The 17509-nt window shown below is 29.8% G+C and overlaps 1 long non-coding RNA gene across 1 annotated transcript; it reads right to left on the bottom strand.

The window, feature by feature from the left end:
* Positions 1-14053: 14053 nt before the first annotated feature.
* LOC136077625 (uncharacterized) lies at positions 14054-16677 on the bottom strand. The gene is made up of 3 exons (XR_010637130.1): positions 15039-16677; positions 14252-14348; positions 14054-14174 (listed from the first exon to the last, which is right to left on the bottom strand). It is a non-coding gene; the product is annotated as an uncharacterized LOC136077625 (long non-coding RNA).
* Between the last annotated feature and the right edge of the window lie 832 nt (positions 16678-17509).

Here is a 17509-nt window from a genome sequence, read left to right as displayed (position 1 = left end):
TATATATATATATATATATATATATATATATATATATATTCATATGCACATATATATATATATATATATATATATATATATTTATATGCACATATATATATATATATATATATATATATATATATATATATATATATATATATATATATACCCACACACACACACAAACACACACACATATATAAATATACACGTGTGTATACATGTGTCTATATATATATATACACATATATATACACACGTGTATCTATATATATATACATACACACGTGTATCTATATATATATACATACATACTTGTGTATCTATATAATTTATACAATGTATATTTTATATATGTATGTATAATATATATATAAAATATGTATGTGTTTATTTATGTATTCATATGTATATATGTGTGTATGTATAAGTCTATATATTATGTATATATGTATAAATATATATATATATATATATATATATATATATATATATATATATATATATATATATATATATGTATGTATATATACATATATATACATATACATATATACATACATACATACACTTACAAATAAATGTATATGTTATGTATACGTAATATATACACATATACACACATATGTGTGTTTATTTCGGCGTATGTATATTTGTGTGTATTTGTATCTGTATATGTGTGTTTATTTCTGCGATGAATATATATATATATATATATATATATATATATATATATATATATATATATATATATATATATATATATATATATGTATGTATATATATAACAACACTAGTATTTTTCAAACATATATGTTATATGTTTGAAAAATACAAGTGTTGTTCCTATATAAATGTGTGTGTACTAAATGCTATAAGATATCCTATTAATAATAATAATTTAACAAAAATGAAAAGAACAAGTTCAGCATAATAGAAAGAATATATGGGAAAATATCGATCAGCCTTAGCTGGAAATTCATTTCCTGAATGTTTAAATTTGTCTTCGAGCTGCAAAGCTGCACCAATATACTACCTTAGCTTCATGGAATAAATTTTCTCTACCAATATTGACAGCAAAATCTAGTAATACTTTGTTGCAAAATACTGTCTGTAAGTAACTTTACTTATCTGTAAATGAATTGTTTATATTTGAAAATTATTATGTAAATGTTAAATTAATTTTTAATTGTTTGAGAAGATACAAAAAATGAGTCAGCAGTATAAAAAATATGGCATGAGCCGAAGCCAGCAAGAAAATTTCTTGCATAGTCTATCTGATTGCAGAAATGATATTTTTTTTGCTGATAAAGGTAAGGGTCTATTATCAAGCAGGCTATGGCTAGTGATATGCATTAGCACATATTGAACTTTTTTTGTTTTGTTTGTGCGTGTATATATATATATATATATATATATATATATATATATATATATATATATATATATATATATATATATATATATATATATATATATATATATATAACATTTTTAAACCAGAATATGTGGGTTTTAATAAGCAACAATACTTAAATTGAAAAGACTCTACTATAAGTCTTCTACTTACTTATAATCTACTAAAATAATTTTAATAATTCTACTAAAAATCAACTACTCATTTTTTCACATGTTCAGCGAAAAAGACAATGAGAAAAATATTTATTCTGGTACAACTGTTAAAGAAAATACTTGTGTTGAAACTCTAGTTATTTATCTTTAACTTCAAAAAATTTAAAATGACACTAATAATTCTTGTAAATTTTGTTTTTGCAAATTTTATCTTTCAGGAGTTTTACCGTTATCACATAATCTAGATGAAGACAATATATTTATAGAAGACTTCAGAAACTTAATAAAGATAATAATATTAATGTTGATTAAGGTAGGTGACTAATAATGAACAGGGGGCATGTGTGCATTTGGTTTTTTTAAATATTATGTATAACTTATATTTATATTTATTACCTATATTTGAGTGTATATTAGTCTAATTTATCTTAAAACAGGATATTTGCACTTTAACAAGCAACAAAACCTAAATGTGATGGTTTCAAATCAACTTTTAAAGATTTTTATATTTATAAGCAAAAATCAATTAAGAGAGGATTTACATCCTGGTACAAATGCTTATGAAAATACTTGTGGATATTCGGGCTTCTGGGTCTTTCCAAAGTAATAACTTATTTGCATTTAATTTAAAAGTTTATAATATTTTAAAAGTACAATAGTATATTTGATGAATTATGTTTCTTAATGGGTTTCATAAATTCTTAAAGGGCGTCTCTTATTTAGGTTGAAGTAGGTGGCTCTAAAAAACAATTTAAAAAAGAAGAATGAAGGGTCGATTCCGTCTAAATGTACAGACACAAACAAGCGTGATTAGTAAGGAAAAAAGCAATTTTACTCTTCCATCGAATCATCAAGAAATTTGGGCTACTGCAATAGTTTTTAGATAAAGATTTGAATGAAATTAATTTTGAACAGGTTACCTCAATTGAGGAATTAGTAAAGTTCAAGACCCGACTTTGAAGAAAAATTAAAAAGAGCATTCGATGCTACTGGAATTGTTTGTAAAAATGCGAAAGCGTATTGTTATACGATTTTAGATTTTATAATGACGGAAGAGGCGATCAATCGAAATTAAATATTATGTATGGTAACCATGTGCCAAGCGTCTTTTATTAGCTTATTTTTAATGATTTGGTTTTTTATTTCTTCGTTTATTTTTTCTTCGTAGTATTATTGTAAAATAATTTACCTTGAAAAACAAAAATAAAACAACAAAATTGTCGTAAATATAATGTAGTATATATAAAAAAAGGTTTACATGTTTAAAGCTATAAACGTGTCTAACAAAACCTACGTATTTTTGGTTTATCATTAAACAGTGCTGAGCAGCTGTTAGTTCAGGCATAAGTTTGGAAAACTTATGCCTGAACTAACTTAAGGCATTAAATAAAGTTTCCGTTTGGAAACTTAATTTAATGCCATAAATCCGTTTTAAACTATAGAAAACACGAGTTTAAAACCTCATAAAACACGAGTTTAAAACCTCAAAAACACGTATTTAAAACATAAAAAAACTCGTGTTTGAAACCTTAGAAAACACGTGTAAAACTCCAGTTAAACTTCCCGTGAAATCCACGTGTTTTTGGTTTACGCCTGGATCGTAACAAACACGTGTTTATACGGGTTTTAATTCCGAGATTAAAACCAGATGTGCCGTCTGGGTTGCTTTAAAAGATTACATTAGAATAAAAAACAGATACACAAAATTACATTTACTTAAAAAATACATACTTTTTAAAGAAAAGTATGAATATGCTAATAGAAATTAATAATACATAATAAACATTCAAAAATTTTGACAATTTAAGAAATATATATTTAAAACATTATTTTTGTAAACAAATATATTAGTTTTAAAGATTTACAGCTTTGCAGATGTGGCTCCGAGAATGAGCAAGAGAATTAAATTAATAGTTCGTTTGATATCCTTATAACAATTATTGCTAGAAATAAATTTACACAACAAGTTCCGAATAATACAATTTTTAAAACAATTCAACAGAAAACTCAAGAACTTTATCTCGCTTAGTCAGCGTATATTTTGAACCAATAGAATTCGTTTGTTTGTAGATTTGGCGGGTTTTTAGTGTTTGCGAATATTCTTTTTATTCTTTAGCACCAAGAATTTTGAAAACATTCAAGTTTTTATATGTTTCCATGGATGCCCGTAAAACAATTTTTTTTTTCGGACATACATAAACTTAAATGTCCTCAAAACGACTACAAAACCTGGCCAGTTTTTCGCAATTAAATATTCTTTCCGTGGTCAGTAATCGATTTTATACTGAAGTATTTGCTTGATAATTAGGATAAGGTGTTTAAAGTTTTTCAAATAAATAAAATTGAATCTGTTAACAGACTAAATTTAGTCAGGCTTATTATGTTTTATTAATTTTGATATTACTTAAAACATCTGAATCTTATCAAGCGATCGCTCCCGCTTCCCGACCAAGTCTGAAATGCAGTTTTTTATTTATTACAGGTGTTTCTGAAGTTGCACACTCAAAATGGTTTACAATATGGGATTTTGATACTACATGGATACGAACATTTGAATGCCTAATCCACATTGCTTATAAATTGTTAATCAAGAAATGGTCTCTAAGATTACCAGCTGACAAGCAACAAATTGAAGTGCAAAAGAAAAAAATTCAACTTACATTTCAAGAGAAAATGGGACTAATTTTCGATAGGCCTAAGGCTAGAGGCTCAGGAATATCTAATGATGGCAACACCTCCAGAAGAGCCTTTCAGAATGAGCAATTGTTTTCTGAAATAACAGGACTTAACTTTGAACTTATAAAAATGCTCCATGTTGTTCTGACTTGTATTTCATGTGGTTTTGTGTTGCATTCTTGTATTCGTTTATTTATATATATATATATATATATATATATATATATATATATATATATATATATATATATATATATATATATTAAAAACAACTATCTGATCGTTTTTCAACCTTCTCTTCTATTGCATAAAATCGTATATAAATACAAAGTTATAATTCCCATGACAATTATAAAACTACAATAGTCATTAAAAACCATAAATAAATGCGTGACTTTCATCACGTTTATTTACGTGACTTTTACCACGTATACGTAATGATTTTAATTTACCAACTTTAATAGAACATGCCCTCTTGGTGAATTAACTCATATGTCTAATCGTTGTGGGACACTTATTATTCGTCCGGAGCGCGTTATCGTTTGTTCATTGCATTCTTGAGACTCATTTCGAACTTGAACGGCGTCCTCGTTATATTTTCCTTTACCGTCACCAACTTTATCTTTTGGTATATCAAGACCATCGTTTAATGAGTCATTTTTACTATGAGAGTCTGGAATACGGCGACACAAGTGTGAGATATGTCGTGGTAACACCCTATTTGCGGTTTCGACGTAAAACGACCAGGTATATTGCTTCCGTACGATACCAGGTATCCAAGACTGATCACACTTTGTCCCTTAAGCTGATTTTACCCAAACATTGTCACCTTTCTTGAATATGTTGTCTACTTCATATTTTTCAACTTTCTTACGTGTATCGACACCTGGAATAAACGACGTTGGTTTTTGCTTAAATTGCTGCGGTGGACTTTTACTACAGTTTTATGATATCGTCTCATTGTACAGTAATACTGCCAGAGCGATTGAGCAACGTGAGTGGGCGGCTGTTCTTTTAATTGTTCTATGTATGTGTTCAACGATACCATTGCCTTGAGCTCGATGAGCGACTCGATATTCGAAATCAACGTCCCATTCGTCAGCAAACCTTGTTAGCGTCTGTGAACGAAATTCATTGTCCATTAGAAGGCAAACTGGCGGTCCAAATAAGGAAAATATTTCTTCCAGTTTTCCAATAATTTCAGCTGCTGTTTTGGTTACCAGTTTACGCCACACTGTATACCGTGATGGGCCGCAGTCAATCATTGATAAGTATAGTTCTGCACCTACATGCGTTACATCGAGGGCAACCCGATTCCAATTCTGCTTTATACTCAGCTGACCATGCTTCCATTTTACGGAATAAGGATCGATGGAGTTGCACTGGTTACAACTTGCAATTACTGTTGACACCTCCTTACGTGATACATTCTGGTTGTTTCGTAAACAAAGTTGCAATGTTCGATCGACACCAAAATGACCAATTGAGTGAACTTTCTATATGTCTTTCTGTTAGATTAATCCGGTTGCACACACTGTTCTGCACCATTTTTGAGGGATTCGTGAAAGTCGATCAGCCAGATTTAGCTCAGGTGGAATCCATTGTACAATAATCTTAATATCTTTTGCTATTTCCTTTATTGTATTCAACCGTCGTTGTACTAACAATTGAGAATTTCCCCGAGTCTTCACGCGATATTCTTCCTTTACAACTGCGTTTAACCATCCTACGGTGCTCTTGCTATCACTGTATACTGTGAGTTCTTTTATATCTCATTTACTGGCTAAATTTAACCCTTGAAGTATCAAATTAAGTTCACTTATAATAATAAGGTGCGTATCACTCATCGATCGTAGCCATGCTGTATCTTAAATAACTACTCCTCCTTTTAGAAGAACTACACCCAGTCCTATGGATGATGCATCACTGTAAAGCTCAGCTTTTCCATTCACTGGTACCAGCCATTTCCCACCAACCGAGTCCTCTTTTTCCAAACGGTGAAGCAACTCATTCATTTTTTCTTTGCAATCTTCAGAAACATACTCATTTCATGGAACATTTCCTGCTAATCTTTTGATGTATGAAGCTTATAAACGCAAACTTCCTGCCACCGGGTAATGTCCAATAAGTTTACCTAAATTGCTAAACAGCTGTGATCGTGTGACTGCATTTGAAGATTCAAATTGTACTACATTGTGTTGCTTCCATATGAGTTCCCCATTTTTATTTCGTTCGACTCTCAAACCTAAAACACGTCCTTTTTCTAGGTCTTCTGGAGGTTTACACTGCAACCCAAATTTCTTAAGATGCTTCGCTACATTTTCAGCTGTTTCTACACTTTCGTCGACAAATATATCATCAATGTAATTATCACATGCTTTCTTCACAATAGAATTCATATTGAGCACGTTGTTAGAGTCACGTTGATGCCAAAACACATTCTGGTGAAACAATACCGTTCCCCATTTATAATCACAGTTTGATACGGCCACAGTTTTTTGTCAATGTAAATTTGAAGGTAGGTTTTCTTAAGATCAAGAATTTTTGCACTTTCAATTTTCCTCCAACGACGCAGTTTCTCTTGACAAACGTCGGCATTTGCTGTGTGACAATTTACAAATTTGTTGAGAGCTCGGAAGTCTCCCACTGGACGTATCTTTCTACCTTTATTTTTTTGCACAACACACATGAGCGGTATCAATACTTTAGGTGGTCCCAATGCTTGCTCATTATACGGCACAAGAATGCCAGAGTTGATCCATTCATTTATTTCTTTTTGGTAACTACGTTCATGCTCTTCGCTCATCTTGTATTCGCGGATAGTGTTATTAATTGCGGGCTCTTTATTCCAGTTCCATGATGCCGTCCACTTTTTTCCATCGAACTTTGCCGTAAAATCCTGATGTTTTATTTCGTTGTTTTTGCTTATTTCTTTCTCTTCGTTTATTTCGTTATCTTCGTTTATTTCGTTCTCTTCGTTTACTTCGTTCTCTTCGTTTATTTTGTTCTTTTCGTTTATTTTGTTCTCTTTACTTCTTATATAATTTGCACCACATTTTGCCGTGTTAGATGCTTACATTCGGACGGTACGGTTTTTATCACCATAGATTACGGCTCCTCCGAATTTTTCAATAACATCCATTCCAAAAATCAAATCAAACCCGAATGGTTTGTCCTTTATAATTAACGAAATAACCATCCAATATATTCCATTAATTTTCAATTTGATTACCATTTCACCTAGTACCTGCACTGTTCCTCCAAAAGTTATGATGAATTTTTCACTTTTTGAAACAAGTCCACATGTAGATTTAGCATGAACCACTGTAATTGAGCATCCAGAATCAATTAATGCTGTTCGGAACATTCCGTTTATTTTAACTTTTAATGATGGCAACGCCGCACAGTAAGACGAAATCCTGATTTTGAGGCCAAAATTCCCAAATTACCTACATAAGGGTTTTCGAGGTCGCTGATTAGGAATCTGAGGTCAGATTTAAAAAATTCAAAATGGCGGCTCCAATATGGCGGCCAAAACTGTTCATACGTTGAAAATATGAAATCTCATGTAGTTTGGTTTTCAAGGTCATTGCTCTAATGATTCAGGAATTAAATTAGACCAAAAACATTGCAAAATTATTTTCAAATTTAAACTATTAATAAAAAAACAGAAATTTGTAATTTTAATTTTATTATTTTTTTTAAATTGGTAAAAGATTAACTCTCATATATGTAAAAAAATTGTTTCTTTAATCCTAGTAACAAAAATCACGTATGTCATATTCATCAATGTTCGAATCATTCGATTCGGAATCTGATGTTGAACCACTTGTATCTAAATCGGAATCGTTCCTTGTCTCTTGTCTGGTGACTTCAGGTTGTTTTAACAATTGTATAGCTTCTTGATGTAGAGATTTTACCGGTCTCTGGGGCAATTTTCTGATGCTCGAGAGAAATGGATCTGATGTTAATAAGAGCCTATAAAAAATGTCTCTCATATTCGATTCTCTTGAGCATTTTCTTAAATGATGTAATCTTAAGTTTTTAATGTTCTTATTGCGTGACTCTTGGGCATCTTCAGAAAGTTGTCCAATCGGTAAAAGGGCATACTTTACAATTTCTGCTCTATGGACAGAATGTAGGCATGTAATTCCACGGATATAAAGCAACAAATAAATGGGCGGTATTTACACAATAGTCTTTGAATTTTTCATCATCTATATCAAACCCGCTCGAAATTACCTGAAAAATAACATGAAATCGGTGAATTAATTTTTCATCGACTCCTGTTATTTCAGCAGATATAGCAGCATTTTGGAAAAAAAACGGCGCGCTGTATTTCCTTCGTTAGAGTTTCCATATCCTGGCTTTGGTCGATCTACGAAAAGCCCCAGTTTTATCCTAAATTGGGTCTGTATTTCTTCCTTACGTGTTTTCACATTCTTTTTATCTTCTTCTTGACGAGCTTGCCACTTTTCAGTTGTTAGCTTATACGACAGATGCAAACAGCACTCGAAAAAACGAATCCATGCATGCAATGTAGATATGCCAAATCTTAAATTATCTGTTGTAATGTCCATTTTTATAATGTTGATGATGTCATTAAATTCTTTAGAGGAAGCTTTGGACAGGAAGCAGCATTGTGTAGAAGTGGTACCAGTTACTGCATTACAGACTTAATCATCTATCATCGTAAATGACATACAAAAAGTTACTGAAATAGATTTTCCATTTTGTTCATTAGCATATGGTGCAAGACCCTCAATCTGCAGTACAATGTCGGTAACTTCTTTCAATGTTGACTGTGCATCTTCATGTACAAACTGCAATCGTATTGGTCTGCAGAATCGCGGAGATGATGGTTTAGGATTTTTCCACACAATAGTTGCTTCACCCGTCTCGTAGTTGTTGTGTATTAATTGTAAAGGTACCAGAGAAGTATAAAAAATGCTTTCATCAGATTTTCGAATCTCAGTAAGTTTTTGTTTATAAACACTTTGACCGCTGCTTCCATCATATCCCCATTTACAGTAAAGTTCTAATTTTTGCAGAATTTCCGGATTTAGAGTATCAATGACATCAGCCTGAAGTTGTATAATTCTAGATGTGGTATGATCAAGTAAAGCCTGTAGTTCAATCTGTGCGCACGACTCACTAACAGTTGTGTACACAACTGATAGATAACAACGTTTTTTTGATTTTTCTACTTCAAGGTATGATGGGTATAATTTGCATTTATGTGGTCTAGCTACATTTCTTGATATTTGATAAGAGTGCTTTGATTCTCCTTTTTCGATCATTAAAGCAAGTGCTTCATCTGGGGTTAAAGGTACTTCATTTTGTGAACTAACAGCGGATATATATTTTGAGGCTCTTGTTGGGCTTGTTAATGTGACATCTTTAACAACTTGAGCAGCATGTACTTGACCAGAAGTCCTTAAACTCATTTGAGCAGCATATGCCAATTCTTCTGTAGAAAAAGTAGAACGTACTTCTTGAGTCTTTCGCCTCTTTGATCTTTCAATAGATGAAGCAAAGGATTGCGAAGGTCGCCCACATGTTCCTTTTTTATTATCACTCTTCACAATCTTCTCAGGTGTTGTGCATTCAGTACTGGATAATTTTGAAAATTGTACGGTGCCCTTCAACCATTCTTCATTTTTTTTCAGAAAAAAATCTTCCTATCTTCCTGCTGCTCTCCATCTCGATCAAAAATTTGAAAATAACTGTGATAATGACATTTCATCCTCGCCTACTTGTATCATATGTTCCGTTTTTTGAAAATTGCATCTGTCAAAACATCAATGATGAATTTATATTCATTTTTTAAACTGTCTTTCACCATAAAGAATATATCTTTTTTTGAAAATTCCATATTTGAAGATTTGGAGGACTCTGTAAAAAAAAATACAGTAATAACTGCAGAAAGTTCTTTGAGGACTATTTTATAAAACTTTGAGATTATCATAAAACGGAATGAGAAGTAACTTTTAAAGCATATATTTAAAATAAAAAATTATTGCATTAAAATGTAATTAGTGCTATTAAATAATGTTAATTCACTATTTCCATGACCATTAATGCGTGATGCGACATTAATCTATTAACATAGTTTAATGTCGCACCACGCATTCCTCCATAAAAACTAGTCTCATTATTAAAATGGCACTCAATGGCAGCCAGTTTTTTAATATGTTATATTTAACACTATACACGATCAGTTCCTTGTCAAAAGAAGGTGGATAACCGCGGTTAAATTTTTAAAACGACATTAGAAAATCGATTTCAGATAAAAAATTTACAATTTTTTATGTTTACTTGTCGCGCGATTTAAATATGAAAAAAATTAAAATTAGCAATAACAGTGCATAACCATATATTTTGCATGCCTTCAGAAAGTGATTCCATTTTGCCGAATTCCAATTGAAATAGTTTCTTCAGTTTAACAGCACTTTAAAACAGGCAAGAATTTTTCGACGTGCCCACTTGTTTAGTGCGTACCGAACGGAGGCTAAATGTCAACTGACGCCCAGGCCACCCTAGAGCAGGTATATACCTGCCCTGTTTGGAATTTTGTTCTAGGACAATCTGTAAACAAGATCTAAACGTAAAAAGACGAAAATATAAAACTCAAAAATTTGACTTTTAGCCACGAAATCGGGATTTCGTCCCACTGTGCGCCGTTTCAGGGAGAATACTAGATGCCATTATTTCCAAATTCTACTTTTTCAATTTACACCTTGCAATCGTTTGATGCAGTCTTTGACTCGATGATTGTGTGAACAGTTCTTGCATTTTACGTCGCAGTCCCGTGCATAATGTTTAAATTTCCCACAATTAAAACATGTTATTTTATTTGTTCCGGCAAAACTAGTTGTTTGGGGAAGTAGCGATGTTGCTGCAACCATCACATTATCGGAACCATCCAACTGTCGGGCTTCTTGAATCACTCGTTCCAAAGTAACAGCAACCTCAACAGCCTTTGCAAATGTATGTTCTTCAGGTTCCAGTAATAGCCGTTTGATCGTAGCTCCATCGTTAAAGCCAGTGATAAATTGGTCGCGCATCCTGTCATCTCTATCCGTAAATTTGCATCCTTCAGCAGCTCTTGCAATCCGTCGTGAAAATTCCGTCACACTCTCCTTACTTGCTTTTTTAACTGTTGCAAATTCAAAGCGTAGTATTAACGATGACTTTGGTTTAAAAAGCTTCAAAATGTTTTCCTCGATCTCTTTGTAAGTCACTGAATCGTCTTTTGGGTATGCCGGCAAGCATAGATCTTCTAATGCAATATATTGCTGCAATATATGTTCGCAGTTGACGGATAAACCGTTGATGGTTGCCATCAAATACTGGTGGCATAATAGCCGAAATAGCTTGATGCATTCTTGTATTTGTTTATATATATATATATATATATATATATATATATATATATATATATATATATATATATATATATATATATATATATATATATATATATATATATATATATACATATAAAAAACAATATATTAAAAACAACTATCTGATCGTTTTTCAACCTTCTCTTCTATTGCATAAAATCGTATATAAATACAAAGTTATAATTCCCATGACAATTATAAAACTACAATAGTCATTAAAAACCATAAATGAATGCGTGACTTTCATCACGTACCACGTATACGTAATAATTTTAATTGACCAACTTTAATAGAAAATTTTGAGCTTGATGCAGATTTATTCAGGGAATACTGTACACATACAGCTAGGTTTTACTTGGAGTGCTATCCATGGTACTATATGCCGCAGAGCATTTTTTTTTTTTTTTTTTTTTGTTTTTTTAGTATTGTATTTGCCGATTGAAAATAATTTACACTCGTAATTTATAATAGCATTCACAAAATGTTAGTTCATGCTACCAGTGTTGTTGATTACATGACCTCACCAATTGGGCTCTATAGAGTAATCAACAACAATTGGTAAGGTCATGTAATCAACAACTATAGAGGCCCGGAATAAAGATTTAAAAAGTATCGTGAGCATTTTACACGCAAGTGTGAAGATTTATTTAAGCGATTATTTTGCTCTAGTGATCCAGTCATTTCTTCACTAAAAACAATAGTTAGTACTAAGAAGAAGGTTTTACCAGAAGGTGTTCTGCAATTGTTAAAAAACAGTGTTTAGATGTTCTTATGGATTTTTACATGCCAAATTTTGGTTTCTTGCTTTGATTATTATTAAAATTCAAATTTATGCATTGCAAATTAAAATTGTCAGTATTTTATAATTAAGATAAATTAAAAGTTCCCACATATATTTATTTGGAACACCAGAGCATTAATAATTTGCAATAAATAAGTCAAGAATTTGTATAAAGTTGATTGTCACTATAAAAAGCATGCTGCTATGCATAATAAGATATCCATAGCAACCAAACCTAATATCATAATATAAAATGCATACCTCGTATTAATACCAAATACAGTATATATGACACAAGTACGTAAACGCTACGCCAAAATAGGTATCCATAGCAACCAAATAAAAAATAACTCCTTCATAAGAAGCGTAGACCTTACACTGGTGCTCGTGGCAAACTTAGTATGTATAGCACACATAGCAAGTCTGCAACTACGAAAAGTAGGTCGTTGCTATGCAACAATTAAGTATCCATAGCAAACCAAATAAAAATAACACCTTAATAAGAGGTACAGATCTTACACTGGTACTCATGCCAATTTTAGTGTATATAGCACACATAACAAATCTGCAAACCACAAAAAGTAGGTTTTTAGTATGCAAAAATTAGGTATCTATAGCAACTAAATAAAAAATAACATCTTAATAAGAGGCACAGACCCTACACTGGTGCTCATGCCAATTTTAGTGTAAATAGCACATATAAAAAATCTACAACTACAAAAGTAGGTTGCTGCTATGCAAAAAAATAGGTATCCATAGCAACTAAATAAAAAATAACGTCTTCATAAGAAGCTCAAGCCTTATATTGGTACTCATGCCAAAAATAGTGAATATAGTACTACTATTAAATTAGCTATTAATTTTGTCTCAAAATTGGCCATTCTGGCCCACTGAGTCGTGTGCTATAAGAGCATAAGCTAAAACTGACTAAAAAAGACAAAATGTGCTGAGTTAAAAACTTTTTAATTAAAAAAAAATAGATTTTAAGTTTTTAAATTCTTTTGCTGTTCTATAGAACAACAAAAGAACGCGCAAATCATTTAGTTTTGGGAACAGTTAGTTTTAAATATAAGTAAATTATGTTTTAACTTTTATTGTTTCAATTTTTGTTTGTCAAACTGTTGACAAATGAATCAAGTAAGACAAAATAAACATTGCAATGCAATTGGAAAAATGAAATGCGCACAATTTAAAGTTGCGAAACCTTAACTAATACCATGTAAGAAAAACGCCTTCAAATTAAAAAATCAAACCATCTGCAAAATTAAAATAAACTAATTTACCAATGATTTAACGTTATTTGAGTAATTTTCAACTGAAATAGGTCATATCAGTGTATGGCAGAACCATTTTCCTAGACATTACTAAGTTCAACACAATACGTTTTTAGTTACTGACACAAAATAATAACACTTCATCATGCTTTAAATTGATGAAAAAGTAAAGCTAAATTCTTGTTATATTTTTTATAACATGAACTTTAATTAGTAAGATTAATATGAAGTGAACGTAATTATTCATGAGTTATTAATTTTTTGGTATCCCCTTGATACATGTTTCTTTAAAAAAGGAAATTGTCTTTAAAACGATAAATGCACACAACTTAATAAATTCATAATAAATAACTAAGCAATTGTGTATAAATACGTTTCAAACAAAAAAAAGTTAATTTACAATCAATCATGTGTATAACAAATTGTAAAAAATATGTAAACTTTGATCTTTTATATTGCGTTAATGCGTCATATGACAAACTTAAAATAAAAATTGTAACAGATAATTAGACATAAAAGAAAAAAAAAAAAAAAAAAAAAAACGGAAAACAATTTACCTGCTTTTTGGTAGCTTGTTGTCATACTTAAACTCCTGTCATGATGCAGCTTGTTGGTATTGTTTTATGACGTTATTTCACGTTGGCTTTTAGTAAACTTTAGTTAAATTTAAAAGACATTTCAATAGATTTAAAATATTTTAATTAAAAAAAGGAGCCAAACTAAAAACATTAAAGATAAAAAATCAAATAGAGATATAAATAAATTGCATTTATATAGCTAAATAATCTTAGCTTATAGTAAATTTTAAAAGCAGTGTTTTCAATAAATTAAACCACCAATTAATTATTTTTAACAAATAGAATGTAGCATCATATTATGATGATTGGGTAGTGAATCAATTTAACTATATTTAAGTTTAATTGGTGAAAAACAAATAAAATTTCAATTAAAAAAGACAAAGAAAAACAAAATATACAACAGTATATTATAAACAAAAATTACAAATTAAAAAAAAAAAAAATCAATGAAGAAAAAGCAGCAACAAAAAAGTTATAAATATCTTCACTGATACAAGACATTTACTACCTTTTGGTTGCTGTTTTTTCTTCCGTGTCTCCCAACACCCCGGTATGGATGAGCCCTCCATTTGAAGGATGGCTCACCCATACCGCCATTACTTCATTACTTATTGAAGGACCTCTCCGAGAGAGGCCCTGGGTGTTGAGAGCGATATCTTTCATATTCCTCAAATGATAACAACTCTAAAATTACAAATAGAAGGATATAATAAAATTTAAAAATATTTACAATTTTTTCTAATCAAAATATAAAGCATAACCTCACCATTTTCACAGGATAAAGAGGATGCTAAAAATAATAAAAAAAGTAAATTAAAAAGGGTTAAACTTGTGAGAAATTTAATTTTAATAAAAATATGAGTAAAATGTAAACAGTTTAAAAATGTCATGTTTATATTAGATAATTCTTTCATCTATTGCACATATTTCTCCATAAAAAATATATAAAATTTAAAACACAGCCCTACCAGTTATGCTTCTACCAGACACTAATGACAAAAAATATACCTCAGAATAATTGATAGAATAATATTTACATATAAATAAATATATAATTATAATTTCTTTTTACCTATTCACCTCATTTCTTCCATGAAGTTGTCTAAAGTAAGAAAAAAGATAACTGAAGCTAAAACTAACAAAAACTAACTAAAATTAACTATAAACTAAACCAAACTATACTAAAAAAACTAAAATAAACTTTAAATTTTAATATCTGTACCTCAGAAGACAATGGTCGGTTATCCAGTTTTTTGTGAAAATGAGTTATGTATGAGACCTTTTTAGTTTTTTCAGTATCTACATAGCTATAAAGACTGTTTTCCTGCAACAATGTGAAACACAGTTTGGTCAATATATATATATATAGGGTCTGGTGTCCCCCATAAATAAGGTCTGGTGTCCCCACAATGTTCAAAGGAAAGACGTCTGTAGTCCAGATATGACTTTTCACTTTTTTTATTTAACTTTTAATTTTTGTCAAAATTACATTTCATGTGCCTCAAGACAAATTAAATAAAACACGAAAAACATAACATAAATTTAACCATCAAGAATAAGCCAACGAAGACTAATTACTTTACTATTTACTCTCCTGGACAATTTCTAAAATTTGACAACTGACTTAGACTTCTGAGTGTACAGATACACGTGCTTTATTTATTTAACTATAATAATCATATAATTCATACTTAGTTTTTTTTCCAACTCTCCTAAAAGAAAAAAGAAAATAAAGCTTAAGCACTTGAAGTTTTAAAATTCCAGTGACAGTACTAATAAACAAATTCCTATTAACAATTATCTAATAGCAAAAACACTGACTTATTTCAGTCTTCAATTCTGTGTCTTAACAATAAAAGCACTTAAATGTATAGACGTTAAAATATCTACTTAACTTTTTAAAAATAAATTCACTAAACTAATGTAACTAATACCTTTATTAGCTCTCTCTTGATCAACTAAAGAAAATAAATTTTAATTAAACTAACTTTTATGTAAAATAATAAGAAGCTGTCTTAATGAGAATTTTAAATTTCTTCTCTTTATTATTGACAATATAATTTTAAGTATTACCTAAGTTCTTAAGCTTATTGTATAAAATTATAAAAGCTTACTGTTTTACTTTTAAGTCAGCAACAATATTTTAAAAAACATTTTAGTTACTTTATAAAAAAATGAAAAATCCTTTTAAACTTACTACCTCTCTCTTCATTGTTGTCAACTAAACAGAAAAACAAACAAACAACTGATAGTAAATTTTCACTTTGGTAGTAGGTTATTAAATAAATTAAATAGATCTTTAATCTATTTAATCAGCTCTAACAGTCTACAACCTCAACATTAAACTATAACTATTTTCTACAACCTGGTGTAATTCAACATAGATATATTTTTTAAATAATTAAAAGTATTTAAGATTATAAAATATAAGATTTTAAAATCTGAAATTTTAAACCTACTTCATTAAAAACAGAAATATTAAAAAGTAATTCTTTTCCTTTTTAAAAAATTAAAAATGCTTTTTAACTTACTTTCTCATATAATACTATTTTCATCCAAACAGAAAAGCAAGCAAATATTGAAGCCGATTCTTTCTTAAACCTCTTTAATTAATTCAATATTAAAATAAATATTTAATCTTTCTGGATTGAATCAATTTACAAAAATTTTCGTCTAAACCATTTTATTATTGTAAAGTTAGTTTAAATCAACAAACCTATACGAACTGCAATTTATAACATTTAATTATAACAAAATAGAACAAAACTTACTTCTTAGTAATTCAGCAACTAAAAATACACATATATTTAAGAACTAACTACGTAAAATAATATAAATCAGTAGCATAATTCACATCTAAATAAATACAAACCTTCATCTTCAACAATTTGGGACATTCTATTAATTCGATATAAAAATAAAAGTAAATATGCTTAAAAACAATTTTAATAAAGGTAATAGACATGTTAAGATATAAAAAATTGTAAACGATTAAAATGATTAAACAGAATATAACTTACTTGAAAGATATGATATGATGTATTAAAACAGATATAATAGAAACGTGCTTTTTTAAATGTCTAGAAATTCCAACCTCAAAATTCCAGAACAGAAGAAAAACTAACAGCGCACAAACGAAACAGTCCATCACTAAGTGTAACAAAACAACCAAGAGTAACAAAAAAGTAATACCGCATTTAACTTATTGCATTACATTAATACAAATTAAATTACGAT

The sequence above is a fragment of the Hydra vulgaris genome, chromosome 03 (assembly GCF_038396675.1).
Source record: "Hydra vulgaris chromosome 03, alternate assembly HydraT2T_AEP".
Classification (NCBI taxonomy): domain Eukaryota; kingdom Metazoa; phylum Cnidaria; class Hydrozoa; order Anthoathecata; family Hydridae; genus Hydra; species Hydra vulgaris.
Note: the sequence above shows the minus strand (reverse complement) of the source record. Positions and strands in the feature narration are given on the sequence as shown.